Below are 6,087 nucleotides of genomic sequence, written 5' to 3'. Positions count from 1 at the left end.
GGGTTCATCTTGGACTACATCTGAGGTGTTTCAGTGACTAGTGACCCGGAAGAGATGCCTAGGAGACATGGGGTTCCCACCCATATTCACTATGCAAACACACACACACACACAGGTGCTGCACAGGTGGCAGCAAGCCAACTGTATTTCCCTTTCAATTTGCTGCTCTGTGGCATCTGTATAATACCTCCCATTGTCCTAGTAATCAGAAGGGACACTCATCTAAGTCTCAAGCTCCCAGAATTCTCTGAGAGTGCCCACGTAAGAGAAATAATTATGGCATTTAGATATGGTGCTATGCACTTCTGCAGTTTTTATGAAGGCATTTGTAAACTACATGAATCAATTTACTATAACACTAAAAACAGAATGTATTTAAGAAATGATGAAAATGCCTCTCATGCATCACAGAGACACAACAGTATATCCATCTAACATCTTTGCATCAATACGCAGAATGTGCAAATTTCCTCTTTTATAATAAACTACCCTGAAAATATTCAACACATCCTCCTATAAACGTGAATCAAAAAGACAAGAAGCAGGAAGGCCAAAAGGGACTAATGCATGTTGTGTTTGTCACTGAGCCCGTCACAGCCGGAAGCACCTGAAGATCGTAAGTGGAACAGACGAGACATTAATTATGGTTTGTTTAAACAGTCATGTGTTAGATACTGGTGAGATTGCTCGGCAGGTCAAGGCACTTGTTGCTCTGACCCTGGCGACCCAGAAGCCACATAGAGGTGGAGAGAACCAGCTCCAGAAAGTTGTCCTCTGACCTCCGAGGACATGCACCATGCACACTCACACAAAATAACAGCTTTAAACAACAGTCACATGCTAATTCAACTCACATTTGCCAACACCTACCAAGTTCAGAACTTTACTGTATATCTGGGAAGATTACAAAGAAATAGACGTACAGGGTCTGACTCGGGGGGCTAATTCAAGCAGAGAATGTGTGGTTAATATTTTCAACTTGAAAGGATGGAAACAAGCTTCTGGGCATGTCTGTGAAAGATTACCTGAACAGATTGGGTTGAGGTAAGAAGACGGCACCATTCCATGGGCTCAAGTCCTGTACTGGGTACAAAGCTAACATTTATTTTAGCATATCTTCACAAGAAAAAAAAACCTGTTAAGCCTTGTTGTTTGGGGACAATTTTTGCATTTTTACATGGCATGGTAACAGTAGCAAGAGCTCTTTTCCAGAACTGGAAGATTAAAATAATGTTAATATTCCACTGTACAAGGTGTGGTATATAATAGTGCTGAAGTTTTGATCATTGAATAATGTCATTATTTTTTCAGCAGTAAAGATCCTGCCACCAAACCTCATAACCTGAATTCAATCCTTGCAACACACATGATGGAGAACAGACTTCCATAGATTGTTCTCTGGCTTAAAACACACGTGAGAGAGAACACTCCTCTATATTGTTTGCTGGCTTCCATATATTCTCTCTCTCTCTCTCTCTCTCTCTCTCTCTCTCTCTCTCTCTCTCTCAAATAAATAAATAAATAAATAAATAAATAAATAAATGTAATACATTTTAAAACTCTTAGAAAACCAAGGTAATATTTTAAAGTATATACATAATAAATTTCTTTCCTTTTAAAACTACACTCTTGGTAATTTCCATTTCAAGAGTGACAAAGTTTGGCTAGCGATTAGGTCAGTGGTAGACTGTGCCTACGTCAGTCCCTAGGTTCCATCCCTAACACTGAAAATTCAAAATAAAGAATTGCACAGCAGTGACTGACACATGATGAAAGCTACTTCTAATAACATCTGACATTTGCATGAGCCTTCTTTGTTTCAAAATACTTTCACGTGTGCACCATTTGACCTTTGCAACAGCCAGTGGGAGAGGTAGGGCAAATACTGTTTTTCTTTTAGTACTTTTTTAAGGAGAAGTTCAGAGCTGAGGCCACTTGCCCCAGGACCTCCTGCTGGTAAAGAGGAATTCCAACCTAGTGTCTTCCTGACAAACCACTTTCTTCTTAAAGCTGTATCTGTATCTGGGAAACCATAGCAGTTCTCTACAGATTATTTAAGACCTGACAGCAATCAGAAGTGTGGGAAACAGGAGAGACTTGAATTCAGTTCAAAATTGGTTACCTCAGCTGGGAGATGGCACAGGGGACAAAGTGCTTGTGAAGCAAGCATGAGGACCAGAGTTCTTATCTCCAGAACCCACGTAAATGCTGGGTGTTGTGTGGCAGCCTGCCTTACTTCCAGTGGTGGGAGGGCAGACCAGCCTGTATCTGGGATTCTGGGTCCATCTGAGAGGTCCTGCCTGAATAAATAAGTTGGAGAGCAATCAAGGAAAACACCTGACATCAATTTCTGGCCTCCATATGCATACGTGTACACCCATACACAAGTTCACCCACACACATGTGAACAGGCACACACACATGCACATCACACATAAAATACAAAAGAAAATTGCTCACCTCACCCTCCTAGTCTATATATTCCTGAAAAGCCATTAGTTTGGTCCTTAGAATCCAAGTTATATACAAATTCATTTGACTGCTGTTCGTTGCTGGCTCACTGACCCATAGAAGCATCACTGATAGTCATTTTTGGTTTTGGTATTTGTAAGGTTTGCATTCTGTTTATAAACAGTGTTTAAAAGCCATAGGTGGACTGGAGAGACGGCTCAATGGTTAAGAGCACTCTTGTTGCTCTTGCAGAGGACCTGGGTTTGGTTCCCAACAACCCATTTGGCAGCTCAAAATTTTAACTGCAGTCCCAGCAGATCCAATGGCTTCTTCTGAACTCTGTGGGCACTGCATGTACATGATACACATACAGATAAGTAGACACACATATATACATATAAAGTAAATAAACCTTAAAACAAAAAAAGTTGTATGAGGCTGGAGAGATGACTCAGTGGTTAAGAGCACTGGTTGCTCTTGCAGAAGACCCAGGTTCAAATCCCAGCACCCACATGGAGGTTAACACCCATCCATAACTCCAGTTCCAGGGAATCAGACACCCTCTTCTGACCCCCATGGGCATTGATGACATGGGTGCATTTACATAATACAGGCAAAACACTCATACACATAAAATAAAAATAAATCAAAAAACTTTTTTAAAGCTTTGGCGTGGTGGTACATACCTATAATCCCAGCACTCACAAGGCTGAAGTAGGAAGAACTCAAATTTGAGGCCAGCCTGGGCTAGACAGCAATACCCTAACTCAAAACAACAGGTAAAAGCTCCAATTTTTTTTTTTTTTTTTTTTTTTTTTTTTTTTTTTTTTTTTTTTGTCTTTTTGAGACAGGTTCTCCCTGTAGCCCCCAGCTGGCCTGGAACTTGCTATGTAGACCAGGCTGGCTTCAATTTTACAGAGATCCACCTGCCTCTGCCTTCCGAGTTCTAGGATTAACCACACCCGGCTTCATAGGCTCAATTTTTAATGCTTTTCACAAGGAATAAATTTTGTAGTAAGTTAACAGTTGGTATTAGAAAATCTCTTTAAACTTAGCATTTATAAAGTACTTGCTTTCTTTCAGAGTTTAAAAAACAGGTAGAAAGATGGCTCTGTGGGTAAAGCATTTGTTTCACAAGCATAAAAACATGTTTGCATCCCCATCACTCATGTAAATGCCAGGCAAACATGGCAGCCTACTTATAATCCCAGTGCTCAGGAAGCAGACACGGGACCCCCAGAGCAAGCTGGCTAGCTAGACTGTCTGACCTGGCAAGCTTTGGGTTCAAGCAAGAGTGCCTGCTTTAACGTTTAAGATGGAGTTCAATCAAGGGAGACACTTGACATCAACTTCTGCACTACCAGTGTGAAAGGCTTTTAAGATTTCTTTTCTTTTTTTGAGAGAGTCTCACTACTAGGATTTATTTTCTACTTGGAACTCACTGGCATCATTAGGTGACACTCTCCCAACTCACAGAATTTCTAATGGTTATTTGTCCCAGTTCTCCGAGGACACTCATTTGTCAGAAGTCTTCAGTAAATCTAAGACTCTCCAAGGAGTTCTCTTACACTCTAAATACGTGGCACTCTCACCAAGACCCACAAAGCTTCCCCAATTTCTAATTTCTGAAAATTAGATCCTTACATAAATAGCTAAGCTTTTAAAATTCAGACTCCTCTTGAGGTTTTGAAATATAAATACCTCAGTGGAAAGTTGTATTACAACAATCTGCCCCGTGAGAGTTCTGTTGATTACTTGGCAGGAGAAAAATCCCTTATGGGTCTATCCACTATTCATGGTTATGTATGTCAGCTTTGTCACTGTGACAAAACACCTGAGAAAGAATTTATGAGGAACAGCTTGTTTTGGCTCATGGTTTCAGAGGTTTCAATGAATGGTAAGCAGCCTCCACTGTTTTCAGGCCTTTGGCAAAGGCAGAACATCACAATGACAGAAGGCAAGGTGGGGCAAAGCTGCTCATCTGGATGGCCAGGAAGCAGAGCTTGCTTCTACAGCAAACCTAGTTCCCAGTGTCCATTAACCTACAGATCCATCTATTCATGAGATCAGAGTCCAATCATTCGAGGTCCAATCACTTGCCCAAGCCCTACCTCAGAGCACTGGGGACAAAGTCTTCAACCATGAGCTTTTGGAGACTTGAGAGCCAAACTATAACAATATTTTATTACTATTCCTAATAACTAAAAACTAGGCAATCACCTTATTTGTTTTGCATAGCCATCCCCAGTCTCTATCTCTGCACAGCACTACCCGCACAGACAACTACTTCACTTCCATAAATGAACATGCTTCCACTGTTTGCTGTACTTGCTTGCTGATTCTTGACCTGTTACACTGAACAGCTGCTCTGGTATCATTAATTCAATAGCCCACTGTGAGAACAGAAATCTGAGGGGCTCCTAGGTCTCAACTGTCCTTTAAATATAAGGATTCATGATGTTATTAGGCTAAATATACATTAGGTGCCAATTATTCTAAAGCTTTGGATTATGCCTGGTAAAAGAGGCATGCTACTTCACCAGATACACAACTGAATTGACACCTCCTGGCTCAGTTGTGTGTCACACAGATGCGTCCTTTAAATAAGCATTGGGGCAGGAGAGATGGCTTAGCAATTAAGAGCACTGACTATTCTTGCACAAGACCTAGGTTCAATTCCCAACACCCCCACTGTGCTAATTCCAGTTCCAGGGGATTCAGTGCCTTCTTCTGGCCTCCTTGGGCACTGCATGGCAGAGGTGCACTTACATACATGCAGGCATAACACTCATACACATAAAATATAAATTTTTAAAAAGAATTGATAAGACAGGCGTGGCGGCACACGCCTTTAGTCCCAGCATTCACGAGGCAGAGGCAGGTGATCTCTGTGAGTTTAAGGCCAGCCTGGTCTACATAGTGAGTTCCAGGCCAGCTGGGGCTACAGGGAGACTCTGTCTCAAAAAGACCAAAGGAAAAAAAAAGGCTTCAGGGGCAGAAGATATGTAAATTCCTACACTGTATGAAAGTATTACACATAGCACATGATCCCAATAAACATATGACAATAGCTTCAGTGGCTGATCTAATAAACTTTGGTTTGGGCACCACCTAATGGTAGGAAATGTATTTTAAAATACCACTTTACTAAATCTTTGTATAGCTTATACTAATTAGGAAAACATTTTTTATTTTTCACGTTTGGCTCACTGAAAAAGATTAAGTCCATTCCGTTCTATTTGGAATAAACTATTATTTCCATTAGGAAAATGTGCTACTGAAATAACACTCTAAAAAATTCTAGTGTAGGGCTGGGGAGATGGCACTGTAGGTAAAAGTTCCTGCCATGCAAGCTTGAAGACCCAAGTTCAGATCCCAACACCCATGTAAATTCAGGCAAGGGGGCTGGGGAGATAGTTCAATGGATAAAGTGCCTGCCATGCAGTCATGATTGCAGTTCAGGTACCTACAACCTACAACAGAGCCAGGTGAGCATAGCCTGTAATCCCAGCATTCAACACAGGGGATCTTCCAGGCAAACTGGCTAGCTAGACTTTGCTGAATCTGGTTCAACAAGAGAGCCTGCCTCAAGAAAATAAAGTGGAGGGCCATCAAGGAAAATGTCCAATGTCAACC

Source organism: Nannospalax galili, unplaced genomic scaffold, assembly GCF_000622305.1.
Source record: "Nannospalax galili isolate Female #2095 unplaced genomic scaffold, S.galili_v1.0 scaffold667, whole genome shotgun sequence".
Taxonomy (NCBI): Eukaryota; Metazoa; Chordata; class Mammalia; order Rodentia; family Spalacidae; genus Nannospalax; species Nannospalax galili.
The sequence above is the reverse complement of the archived record's forward strand: the minus strand, read 5'-3'. Positions refer to the sequence as shown.